General features: G+C 45.1%; 1 protein-coding gene and 1 long non-coding RNA gene across 10 annotated transcripts in view; one reads left to right on the plus strand and one right to left on the minus strand.

Annotated features, from left to right (window-relative positions):
- Rps6kc1 (ribosomal protein S6 kinase polypeptide 1) overlaps positions 1-13,794 on the minus strand; it is a 140,132-nt gene that overhangs the window by 47,165 nt on the left and 79,173 nt on the right. The window lies entirely within an intron of this gene.
- Positions 36-8,209, plus strand: Gm51740. Its single transcript, XR_003948580.1, has 3 exons — positions 36-68; positions 7,201-7,566; positions 7,850-8,209. It is a non-coding gene; the product is annotated as a predicted gene, 51740 (long non-coding RNA).

Raw genomic sequence — 13,794 nt, forward strand, 5'->3', positions numbered from 1 at the left:
CCGGTAATTTATGCTCTCAGGCCCAAGTGACGATGGCTTCTGTCAGGTGGATCCCAGTGAACACTATTGTGAGTATGACCATGCAGTGAGAGAAATCTCTCTACTTGTCTCTCAATTCTGCTGTTAACCTAAAAATATTCTAAAACTGGTCTTTTTATATTTTTTTCTTTGTTTACAAGTCATTTGTCCAAATCCCCAGTGCCTCACACCCTAAAACAAGACAAAAATGTAGGTTATTCTCCAGTAAATTACCCAGGAAGTAACTATTCCAACCACAAACAACCATTTAAAATCTCTCCGCTCCCAAACACCAGATGTCAATGGCTGTTCCTCAATGGCACCTCTATCTTGGGGTGAGCCTCAGTGAATAATACTCCCTTCACAGAAACAGCTTTCGTGGGACTCTTCAGATCCTAGGCCTCTGCACCTACTACTCCCTGACACCTGCTTCCACAGGACACTGGTGTCCTAAGGAAACTGGATATAAAGACAGCCCAGCCAGCCAGAGTACAAAGGACCGAGAACTGGGTTTGACAAAGGACAGCTAAAGAGTGAGGGAAACAGCCACTCAGAGGCTCTTCTCAGATCTCAACACCTTTCTTTGTCTCCTGGATTTGATTGTGTTTTCTGGTTTTGTGAAGAACCTGCCCAAGGCCATAAAGACACTGCTAAATAGATGGTAAACACAGAAGCCCTGGGTCCATGGGCCCAAATTCAGGTCAGGCCATTCAAATCCCTCGTGAATTATTTATCCTGTTTCTCAGGTTTGAATCTGAAGTTTCCTTGAGATGGTGGCTTGACTTTGTTAAGTTCAGGTGAAAATTAATTCTGCTAAAACTACATTCTACTATCGTATCTCACTTCAGAGCCCTGATTGCATCTGCTTAGAAAATACAATATTTTTTAGGTTGCTGTACATGCTTTCCCTGCCCAGATACGCCTGATTGGGTATAATGTCTAGAAGCTGGAGTGAGCTCCAAAAAACAGCAGTCTACCCACACAGCCGTCTACCATCCACTGGTAAGAACGGCACGTGTGGGCCAGTCAGACACTCACACACAATGATAACAGACATGGCAGCAACTCCCTGCTTGTCGGTGCATGCCCAAATCAGCTAGCTGCCTGGGAAGCCTGATTGCCTTTCTAAGAGAAAGGGCCTCAAAAGCAAGACAGTTGTAAAACCTACTATTTTAATCAGTTTATACTTTTATAGCAGATGAAGCCAAAGTTTGGTGCTGCTTAAAATGTAGCATTGTGATATAATCCAAGAAGTGTAGCCTGAGAATACGGTGTGCCCATGACTTTCCAACAGTCTAAGCCCTTATAAAACACAAAGGCACGACACTCATTGTCAGATCAACCAAGCACCTGCCAGAAATCCACAGGTGTGCTCTGTGGGAGCTGTGACAGTGGCGGGGGTATGGGGTGTGTGCGGCTGACGGATGCTGCAGGTGTACACAGCCTTCAGAGCATTTGAAGTCATTTAGCATGGTTATTGTCTCTTCTTGTTGCCTCCAAAATTATTCAATGAGTATGCTTGGCCATTTGAGGAATCTAAGGCTTGTTGGAAAAAGGCACAGAAAACATCAAAATCTGCTATACAGAGCTGGACATAGTGGCTCCTGCCTACAACCCCACACTTAAGAGGCCAACGAAAGATGGCCTTGAGTTCCAGGCCAACCTGGGGCTACATAATTGAGTTCCAGGCCAGCAAAACCTGCCAAGTATGCGGTGTATGACTTTAATCCCAGCACTGGGGAGACAGAAATAGATGTATGTCTGAGTTCAAGGCAGGCCTGCCTGCTCTACATAGTGAGTTCCTGGGCAGCTGAGGCTACTGTTTCAAAATGTAAAAGAAAAAAAGATACATAAATAAAAGTGGTAAACAGGGTGGACCAGTGCTACAGTATAAATTGAGGCACAAAAGAGCACAAGCAAAAGAAATGTAGACAAACCCCAGAGAAAAGCAAGAGAGCTTTAAAGAAAGGCAGAAATGAGCAGTGAGGAGGGGGCGGGGCAGATGATGGAAAACCTTGGGAGGCGCACACTGCCCTGCACACTCTGGTCTTCAGACCTACAAGACAGCAGGGCCAGAACCACACAACACTGAGGCTCTGCGGGGGAAGAAGCCATGATCAGAAGAGAGGAGAGCAGGGCCAAGCCAAAACAGGCTGGGGAGGCTCAGCCAGGAGGCCTGCACTGTCAGCTAAGGTGTGTGTGAAGGTTACACACACGTTGGAGGTTGGAGGGCTGCATTTTCCAAAGCATTATCATAGGTGACTGCAGAATCAGTATGAACGGTGGAGGAGAACCAGACCAAACATGCATAACAGCACATTTTAAGGTAGGGAGAGAGACTAGGTGCAGACTTCAGAGTAGACACAATTCCATCATCCATATTTTTGAATCTCATACAGGGATCAAGGAAAATTGGGCTGGGTGTGATTCCTGGTGCCTAAAGGGATAGACTGACATCATTTAACCACCGACTAACATAAGACGGTTTAAGAGGCCACCACAGCGATGCAGGCAAACAGGAAAGGACATAAAAAGAAAGCAAGAGAAAGCTGGTCCCACTCTAAGGGTTGGTGGCTGGAAAGTGGCAGAGGAGGCCAGGTGAGTGTGAGCAAAGCAGGAGCCAGAATGTTAACAGTCAAGAGCGAACAGTCTGAGGACAGAGGGTTTGGGGAAGATCTGGGTACCTGCACTTCAGGCCTGTTTGCAGTCTGCCCGAGGGCGACAAGAACATAGAGAAATGGGGCAATTTATTTGTCCAGGGAGAAAATACACAAGGAGAAGCCAAAGGTATTGCAACAGGTTGAAAGTTAGGCCTGCTTAACCTTAATGGAGCAAACACTGGAAGGGGCACACATAAAAATGAGGCTAATCAAAAAGTACCCTAACCAGCTTGAAGAAGTAACTCATAGTTCAGAAAAAGGCAGCAGACATGACCAGATTAGGTGGGAGACACAAATGGGACTTGGCAGAGTGAACTGTTACAGTACCGTGCACATCATCCAGAGCCCTGTGTCTCTGCCGCCCGCCTCAGACTCCTCCCACTGCACCAGCATCCCGGCCTCTACACAAAGAACGTACGTCTGATGGCACGTGTCCCATCACCTAACAGGTGCCTGCCACCTGGCAGCATCCAATGGATGTTTCCTACACAGTTAAGTGAAAGGCCTTGAAGCTGAGCCCAGTTATGGTGTATCACAAATGGACAACAAAACAGGTCATGTCCCTGGTCCTCCAAGATCTGAGATTATATAACACAGCTTATAGAAGGCAATATGAGACTACTTCTCTTACATCACAGTTGTTTGGGGTCCTGGTATAAAACTGCCCTTATAGTCTTATTTCTAAAAACATCTTAAGAAACTGAGAGCCGGGAGTGGTGGCGCACGCCTTTAATCCCAGCACTCAGGAGGCAGAGGCAGGTGGATTTCTGAGTTCAAGGCCATCCTGGTCTACAAAGTAAGTTCCAGGGCAGCCAGGGCTACACAGAGAAACCCTGTCTCAAAAAAACAAAAAACAAAAAACAAAAAAGAAAAGAAAAAAGAAAGAAACTGAGGCCTTCAGAACAAAAAGAACACTCTATAAATCCAAAGGATAAAAATTTTGCAATAGTGTGCTAGATTGATAGACATATCTTATAAATACTTACAAATAGTCTTAATTATAAATGTGTGAACAATGGAATTGTCAAAGCACAGATACTAATATGTACATAACTAAAATGTGTCTCTCAAGCACACAGTTGACATCCCTCTATTACAAGTAGGTTCCTAGAGACAGTGCTCTCGCATAAAGCCATGCTGCTGTGGGTCTATACATAACCCTCTGTGTAAGTGCATTCCTCTCAACAGCATTCCTCAGGCATTTGAGACTATCAACACAACCCACACAACCAACAAAGACAGCCAGGACAGCCAATTCAGTGCGTGCGTGTGTGTGTGTGTGTGTGTGTGTGTGTGTGTGTGTGTGCGTGCATGCATGTGACCTAGTCTAGTATATGACAACAAGCCTACAACAGGATTACTCAGAATTGCCAACCTAGACAACAGTGTTCTGTTGTGCTGTAAAACTACAAAGGAGCACAGGAGAAAGGTCCCGGGGATTACAAGGAGAAAACCACACAGCACTGGAGGCACGGCACGGAGACAAAGAACGAAGAGACAGCATCACCGATACAGCAAGCTTGTGTGTGGCCACCCAACCCCTAATTAGATATTAACAACAAATCAATCCCACATAGATTTGCTGAAGCCACAGGACTAGACACAGAGAAAGCAACCCATGGGCTAAAGCTAAGAATACTGGCTGCTTTGCAGAGGGTGTATATTCAATTCCCAGTGCACACGTGCATGTGCGTGTACACACACACACCAGCTCAGAGCCATCTGTAACTCTAGTTCCAGGGGACCCGATGCCTACTTCTGACCTCTGTGGGCACCAGGCATGCACATAGTGCAGACATATATATCCAGACAAAATACTCATACATATAAAATAAAAATAAATAGGCCTAATTTTTAAAAACTATGTGTCAACATCTCAGAAACAGAACCCAAGACATCCAGAGCCTCACAGCAACCTCAAGTGTACATAAGGAAGTCCATACTCTAATCCAGCAAATAGCAAGTGCTGCTGTTGAAGGAGAGGAGAGGCAAGTGGCTCCCTCCGGTCACTAATGGGGGCTAATACACGCCAGGAGACAGCAGCACCCCCAGATCACTGACAGGGACACACTGATATGAGTTGGGAGAAGGCAAGACACACAGGTGCACTTTTTAACCTACTCCCTCCAACTCTGGGAAAGTACAAAAGAAAAAAGAAAAAACATCATAGCATTAGGAGATGGTCTCTTGCTGCCGCATCCATCACAGGCCGAGGCAGACAGCAATATCTCTGAGGGTCAAAGGGTACGGAGATGGTTACAGCATGTGCTGAGTAGTCTGAAAACAGCACTGAGAGTAACATTTTCCTACTGGATTGTATAAAAAGTCTCACGTTCATATATTAAAAATAGTAACCACATACATTTCAAATTTCTAATTGTTAATCAATACATACATTCACAATAGTTTTGTCTTGCGTAGTTTGAAGGCATTGGGAGTCTGCAAAATTCTCATATGTAGCAGGTATTAAGGATAAATGAGACCCTGACTTAGCTATTGAGTTTGTGATAACTAAGTCCTTTTAGTCACTATGGGAATTTTCTTCTTCTGAAGCTTTAAAACCATGTCACTCACATACTGGCGTGCCGTTAGGCTCAATTGCTTCCGTAACATTTTAGTGAAGATGGAACAGAAAAGGTTGATAGGAAATGTGAACAACCCAGGTCTAACAATGAGAAGATGCAGTTTTAGAAAGAGATACATCTCGATTCAAACTCATGCTCTGTCTCAACACAAAACGCATCTATGACCTTCTGAGTTCAAATCTAAACAATTACATCTTCCAGGCCGTCTGCGATCCAGAGGCTGCCCCTTAACATTCAAAGCCACACCCTGGATCTGCAGGAACCTAGCAGCTAGCTGCTGTGGAGCCACGCGCTTCTCCTGTGTCTCTTAGTATTTTAACAGTAACTGTGGCATTACAGTTTGGGATGAAGACATCGCTAAAGACACATCTTATTCCAATAAAATAGTTTTTTTCTTTTTAATTTTAGATACTCTATCTTTAGAACAATTTGACAAAGCTGTAGTTTCCAAACATGTCATGGGCCCAAACACATGACTTTACTAAAGAGAGCAGCCTTCCCCACAGCACAACATACCCGGACTCACCACTTTCACCACAGGCCGCTGCAGATACTGAGGTATGCCCCTGTGTTGCCAGTGAGTTTTAGGAGTTTTGGTATGCTCTGGATAACAGTCTTCAATCAGTTATCTTTAAAGTATTTTCTCCACTCTATTGGGCTTGTCTGCTCACCCCATCATAGGATCTTTCACAGTTATAAAGTGCTAATCAAGTCCAGCATATAACCATCTTGACTGCTACCCTTTATGAGACTTGAACTTAAGAAGTATCAGTGCTCCGACTTCCACCCTTCCCCTTCACTATTACGCTGCCCATCCAGGGTCTTTGCCCCTTCATATAAATTCTGAAGTCAGATTGTTGATGTACAGAGATTTACCTGGTGAGCTTTGAAATCAGACTGTACTGAATCCACAGTTCAGGGTGAACGTCCCCTGACAACAGTGTGCCTTCTTATCGACGCCATGGCCCTCTCCTCTTCAGTTCTGTTTTATTTCATCGGGGTTACATACAGTCTTCCTTACCCAGATGCTGCGTACACTTTCGTAAATTTATACATCCGTATTTAGTTTGGGGCACTAATGGAAAGTATGTTTGGAGATTTGGGGGAGGGCAGGGACAAAAAGAATTTTATTATGTAACCTGGCTATCTTAAAACACAGAATCCTCCTGCCTCCGTGTTAGAATCTTGAGTTTTAGAATCACAGCTGTGCACCACCACAGCTGACTGATGCTTAGGGTCAAACTCCAGAAGCTTTCTACCACTGAGTTACTTCCTCGGCCACTTGATACTATTTTTAATTTCAGATTCTAATGGATCACATAGGAAAGTAGCTAAGTACAGCGTGCTAGTTTCACATCCTGCAACCCTGATGTAACTGTCTATTGGTCGTAAGAGTTGTCAGTTCTTTCAGATTACACAGTCATGTCACCCGCAGGCAAACACAGGAACCTCCCTTCCCAATCTCTATAGCACTGCTTTCCTAGTCTAGACTTGGAAGACATTATAGAGTACTGGCTTCCGGTATTCTGTAAATATTAGACGGAATTCCACTTCACCTGGGCCTAGTGCTGCTTTGTGGGTGGTTTGTGTACTCATTCAGTTTCCGTGGTGGGTGAGAGACATTTACCCAGATGGCCTGTTCCTTCCCTGTGGGTTTAACGGGCTTTGTCTTTTAGGGGTGCGGTAGCAAACTGTACAGTGATTAAACTCATCACATCCAAACTGTTCACTGCACAAGATGGAGTGGCATAGGTCTGGTTTCTGATATAAAGATCTTTCTTCCATAATCATCCTCTCTACAGGCTTAGTAAGCTCACTGGTGTTCAGAGAACTGCCCTTTAGTGTGGTTCATTTTCCTACTGTCTACCTATTTTCAATTCCACTGACTTCTGTTCTGATGATCATGTTTCTTTGCTTCCTTTTCTCGGCTCCCACAGTGGAGGCATGGATCCCTGAGCCTGCTTCTCTCTGAACCCAGGCAAACACTCCTACGAAGCCCTCCCAACTGCGTCTCATGCATCTCTAATCAAGAAAATACTCCAAACAGAGTACACAGGGGCCACTCTGCCACTCCTGAAACCATCACATCAACAGTTACAAGTTACTGCACCATGCCTGAGTTCGTCTACTTGGTCTGCTTTCCTCTGTGCCTTACATTGTGTTTTATCTACGTATGTTACTCTTCTGAGGTCACTCCCATGGATGAGTGAAACCAGTGACACAGAAAATAAGGGTTCATCGGCACTGGAGGCAGGCACATCATACCAAAGCTGAGCTAATCCATCAGGAGCCAACATGCCCTGGTAAGTACCACTACTCTGTTGCAGTCTGTGAGAGTCACCGTTGTAAATACTGCAGTAAACACAGTCTGTGGGACACAGGAAAGCAAGGTGCTCTACTCCTGCACTGTTGGTACAGTCTCAGTACACAGCAAGAGAGTCTCGTGTACTCTCTAACTAGAGCTGCCAAATGCACTACAGCAACAGTCTCAGGGCATCATTGCATAGTGGGCAGTACTGTGCGTGTACATAGACTTTCCACGCATATCCAATGACGGACATGTATGTATTTATGTGTGTCCCACAGCAGCTGTGTGGAGTTCAGAAGATAACCTGCAGCAGTCAGTTCTCTCCTACCACATGGTCTTCATCGCTGTACAATGCCGGACATCTCCACAGCCCACATGGTCTCCATCGCTGTACAATGCCGGACATCTCCACAGCCCACATGGTCTTCATCGCTGTACAATGCCGGACATCTCCACAGCCCTTTCATCTAAAGACTCCTCATCTGCCAGTGGAGCCAGTCTTGCTGTCTTCTGACCAACGTAGGCATGTGCCTTTCCCATACTCTCGCCCTAAAACTCTTTCTATCACTGTATCTGAAATGAATCTCTTGTATACATCACAGAGTTAAGTCATATTTTTAATGCACTCAGATCATGTTTTCTTTAACCAATATAATTAGATTATTTATATTTAGTGTAATTGATAATGTGTCTGAGCTTACATTTGTATGAGGTTTGAAAACTTGTTCTGGGATTTTTTTGGTTTGTGTTTACTGCTTCTACTTTATTATGAATTAATTGAATATTTTTAGAATTCTACGTTAGGCTGGATGTGGTGGCACACATCTGTAACCTCAGCACTCAAGAGGGCAAGGTGTGAGAGTCATATTTCAAGGCCATTCAGGTTACACAGCACGAGTCTGTACCCACATATATAAATAATAAATAAGTAAATATGTGTATATATTTACTTCAGTTTATCTGCAGAGCTTTGAGTGACATCTCCAGTTATTATAGAATATATACAGATGTAATATACACACTATCAACCACAGAGTCATCTCTCTGTCAAGTTGTGTGAAGTGTTCCTCTCTTTATACTCTTTCTATACCCTCCCTTATTTCTAAATTGTCTTTAGTGGTTTTTTTTCTACATATATTTTTTGGAGAGACAGTTTAGCCGTTAAACGTCGGGGCTCACAACCAAAACGCATAAAGCTCTATCAGATAATCTTGCAACTCTGACTCCAGCCATAATGAGCTTTAGGAAATAGGTACTGCGGCCTGAAGACTCCTCTCCATGCCAAGGCCCTCATATTGACTTCTGCTTGGAAAACGCACTGTTTATGGCAAGTCTGCGAGGCACAGCCTTGTCTGCCTTTCATCTGATGATGCCCACATTTCCCCTCATGCTGCTTTCTATGCTGCTTTAATGAGCAGGGTGCCGCTAGCAGTCTGGACTAGACTAGGCTGAACTCAGCCTCAGAGATGTGCCTGCCTCTGCCTCAAGCACTGAGATTAAAGGTGTGGCCACCACACATGGCTTCTCCCGCCATTCCTGAAAAGTATTTTCTCAGGATACAGAAGCCCAGTCCTTTAGCACTTATGTCATGCAGTGTCCTTTGACCTCTAGGGTTTCTAAGGTCATTTGATGTTTCTCCCTCCTGCTTTTACCTGCTTCCCAAGCGCCCGTTTTTAGAAGCTGGTTGAGGGCCGTCCAGTAGATGTTGGTAGTGGGTCCACACAACTCCTGACTCTAGGGCTGATGTCTAGATGTTACACGTTAAGACAGCTCAGGCATGGACTCAGCCTGCTCATGTTCCCAGGCCCCCCTTCTCACCCTGCTGTTGGATTTCCACCCACTTGTGGTGTGGGAGCTGAAGAAGGGCACCACGACGTTCAGCAAGCACAAGCATTCTATTGCTGCTCTCTGACCTGTCCTGTCTTCTGCCCTGATCGTTTCTTCGTTTGTGTCTTGTGTGCTTGTACTCACTGAACCGCGTTTACGGCGGCCATTGCAAATCCTCACTTCAGAGCTGATTACACTTCTCTCTCAACTGAGGTCTCCTCGTTCTCATAAGACAAGTGGCTTTCCACAGAACCCTGGGCGGCAGACTATAATGTGATGTCATCTAAGACACCAACAGGATTTTGACCGCGTAGGCTAGATGAAGTACAAGCAGGAACTCTTTGTATTTAACCCAATCCCAATATAATCCAATGCATAATATACAAATATTGATGAATCTGAGTTCCCAATAAAAACAAGTCTTCCTATGTTTTATCATAAGGACATTATTTAGATGTCAAGAAAATAAGCATCCATTTCTCCAAGTCTGTCAACCTGAACAACTGTCCAAACTTCCCAATCATACTTAGCTACAAAGTATAAATTCCAGCATTTTGTTGACATCATAGCAATCCCAAAGTCTAGCTAACTGACCCCAGGTGAGATTGGAAGATGAGGCACCTGTTCTCATAATAGTGACAGTTTGAAGACTGTGCACAGCCCTGGCTCAGGCCTCTTCTCAGAGGATCAGTGAATTTAGGTGATCCTGCTTTTTGATCTCCACTGTTGTCTCTAACTTTTGTTTTGTTTTGAATTTGTTTTTTACCCGCATTCCAAAGAGTCCTGCTTGCTCCTCACTCAGCCGGCCCTGAGGAGGATTATGCAGCATCAGCAGGAGAGCAAGGGCAGGGATTTGGCAATGGCTCATAGCTGCTGAGGGGGCTGTGATCCTGAAACAAGCCAGGTAACAGGGACCATCATCAGAATACTCTCAGCTTTTAATCATCCAATGGCCAACTGACTAAGTCAGAGAACTGTGTGTAAGCACTACACACTGAACACTAAGTCAGGCCTGCAGTGAGCTGTGTGTAAGCATTCTGCACTCAACACTGCAGTGAGCTGTGTGTCAGCACTCTGCACTCAACACTGCAGTGAGCTGTGTGTAAGCACTCTGCACTCAACACTGCAGTGAGCTGTGTGTGAGCATTCTGCACTCAACACTGCAGTGAGCTGTGTGTAAGCACTCTGCACTCAACACTGCAGTGAGCTCTGTGTAAGCACTCTGCACTCAACACTAAGTCAAGCCTGCAGTGAGCTGTATGTCAGCACTGTGCACTGAGCACTGCAGTGAGCTGTGTGTAAACACTCTGCACTGAACACTGACTAAGTCAGGCCTGCAGTGAGTTGTATGTCAGTACTGCACACTGAGCACTGCAGTGAGCTGTGTGTAAGCACTCTGCACTGAACACTGCAGTGAGCTGTGTGTAAGCACTCTGCACTGAGCACTGCAGTGAGCTGTGTGTAAGCACTGTGCACTAAACACACAGCATGCACTCTACTTCACACACTCACAGCCCAGAGCATGGCACCTGCCCAGGCAACGGGCTTCCAAGCAGATGACAGGAGCCCACTGGGCATCCACCAGTCTGCCTCTTATTTTCCTTCTGCTTCTGCACAAGGAAACATATGCAGGTGCATCTGAGAGCGGAAGGTACTCTTCAAAGTTATCTAAGACAAAATCCACCAACCACTGAGCTCTCTCCACAGCTTCCCTCTGCTGACACCCCCACCGTGCCTTGGATGCCTCTACTGAGAAGAAGCTCATGAGATCTCAGGTCTACTCCATCTTTGGTCAAGACACTAATTCTTAAAGTGTATTCAGCCAGGCGGTGGTGGCTAGCACACACCTTTAATCCCAGCACTCAGAAGGCAGAGGCAGGCAGATCTCTGAGTTAAAGGCTAGCCTAGTTTACAGAGTCTGTTTCAGGACAGCCAGGGCTACACAGAGAGACCATGTCTCTGAAGGAAGGAAGGAGGGATGGAGGGAGGAGCAGGGAGAGGGAAGGAGGGAGGAATGAATCTCTAACTATGAGTCCAATTCATATTCTCTCTCTCTCTCTCTCTCTCTCTCTCCTTAACTTAAGCTTCTGTGGTTCTAGCTGTCCCCTGGGAGGAGGGAGGAACCTGCAGGCCCCACTGCACACTACATCCCCTCAGTGAGCCCCAGCACTCCATCTGCAGGATGCACACACTGTTCCAGCATAACCAATACTCTCCTGGGTTTAAACACGCATGACAGAGCTGCAGCTCTGAAATACCCAAAGCCTACACACGTTTGATGAGGTGAAATGGCCTCGTTCTCTATCTGGGCTTCCTTAACAGGTCTCTGAAGGCCTTCACCAGCCACGTCATTTCTACAACAGAATGGGCACCTGCCTGTCTATACTCTAAGAGCCCTGGTACTTACTCCTTGTTACATAAACGGTTTTACAATCCCAACGAAGAAACGGAAGACATTTCCTCCTCTCCAAACACTAAACCAGCCAACAGCCATGGCTCACTAGTGACCTTGTGGAATGGTTTTTGGGAGCAGTCTCAGATTACACCAGTAGGTGTCACTCTACGATACAGTTTAAATTCTTTTCAATTCACTCATCCAACAACTGCACTGGGGGCCCATGGTGTGGTTGGCATGTGGCAAAATTCTAGGTACAAAGAAAACGGTGGGAAATCAAACAGTGCAACACTGTTCTCACGAGCTCTGCACTGTAGCCACTAATGAGACCACCTCCTTTGCTTTCTAGATCGAGGTTATAAATGTGTTTCCTAATAAACTTTAATGCAAAGCTGAACTTGCCAAGTTAATAAATAACCCGAGATAATTCACAAATAGCCAAATGAATTGCGAAAATGAAACAGAAAGAGATAAATGAAACAGAGAGTATGCCACCCCAGATCTACGAGGGTACACCCTGAGTATTTTCTAGGCTTGAGTTTACTCAACCCCAAGTTTCTAATCCCAAATTTAAGGGGTTCCTTAGTACAAGAAAAAGGAATTCCCTTGACCAACAATCCAAAGTTTAAAGCCTACCTGCTTATGTTTTACTAGCAGACATGATGTTATGATCTTCAAGACTAGCTGCAAAGTTTAAAGCCTACCTGCTTATGTTTTACGAGCAGACATGATGTTATGATCTTCAAGACTAGCTGCAAAGCTGACTGAGTCCCAGACATAGAGCTGCTTCTTACCACTTGGAAAACAGCATCTGAGAGGCACTGGTGGATGGAGACAGATAGCAATGGTCTGTGTCTCAACTACAAAAGCCGGGACTCCTCTGCTGCCAAGAGTCTGCTTGTATTAATCTGTGGAACTCCTAGTTATTACCAGAACTGTGTCATGCCTTAAGGTTCAAAGCACAACAACGACAGTCACAGAGTCAAAAGATACAAGTCTAAGAGCTACTCTGTCAGCACATGCAGGAAGGCGACCTGTCTGCACCTGCGTCCACTCAGCTCTCATCTGGTTCAGCCTGCTCTCCATAACAGACTGCAGTAGCAGTCGCAGGAACATTACAAGCTCTGAACAACATACAGAATGTCCTGCTGCACAGAATCCTTTAAGCTCAAACTTCTTACCTGTTTGAGACAATGATGCTCACAAGGGTAAAACACCAAGTTTTGACTTGATGTCCTTTTAGAAGGCTTCAGAGCGTGAGCGCTTGCCCAGGCTTCTCAAACCGCGACGCACACTGCTCAAGTGCAGCAGGGACTCACAAGAACACTTCAGCACACGAGTGGCAGTTGATGCACCAAAACAAACAACACTCAGGTGTTTTCAGGACAATGCCAAGAGGTCAAGAGATCAAGATCCATTTGTATCAACTTTAAACACAGCATGTCTCTGATATTGTGCTGGTAGAGCAACCTCGTATTTCCAGAGTATACAAAGTGACAGGCTCAGTATGGACCAACATTTGGCATGACTGACATGTCACTAAGCTTTGCAGGGCCAGGGAAGATAAAAAGGGCTCAATAAACCAGGAAAACAGGTTTTGGAGTCAACCGAGTTCAGGTTTGTGCTCAGCACTCCTACAAGTTGGCCAAGTGACTTCTGGGCATGGGACTCTATGTTCTGTATCACTTTCCCACTAAGATGAACATAATGGGAATGTAAGAAGGGCTCCATTAACCACTTTATATAAATGCCTACTATGGAGGTGTGGGCACACAGTAGGTGCTCATAAATGACAGCTACCAGGAAGCCCAACTTTCTTTCTGACCATTAAAGTAACTGTATTGGTTAATGCTGAACAGCCACAAATTCACCAATTTAAGCGATACAAAGTCTATGTTCCTATCACTACACTTTAGAAAATTAAAACCCTTACTCAACTGAATGCCAACAAACACACACCTTCTCCTTGGCACAGATGTATTTTGCATGACCTTATGTGAG

This window comes from Mus musculus, chromosome 1, assembly GCF_000001635.26.
Source record: "Mus musculus strain C57BL/6J chromosome 1, GRCm38.p6 C57BL/6J".
Taxonomy (NCBI): domain Eukaryota; kingdom Metazoa; phylum Chordata; class Mammalia; order Rodentia; family Muridae; genus Mus; species Mus musculus.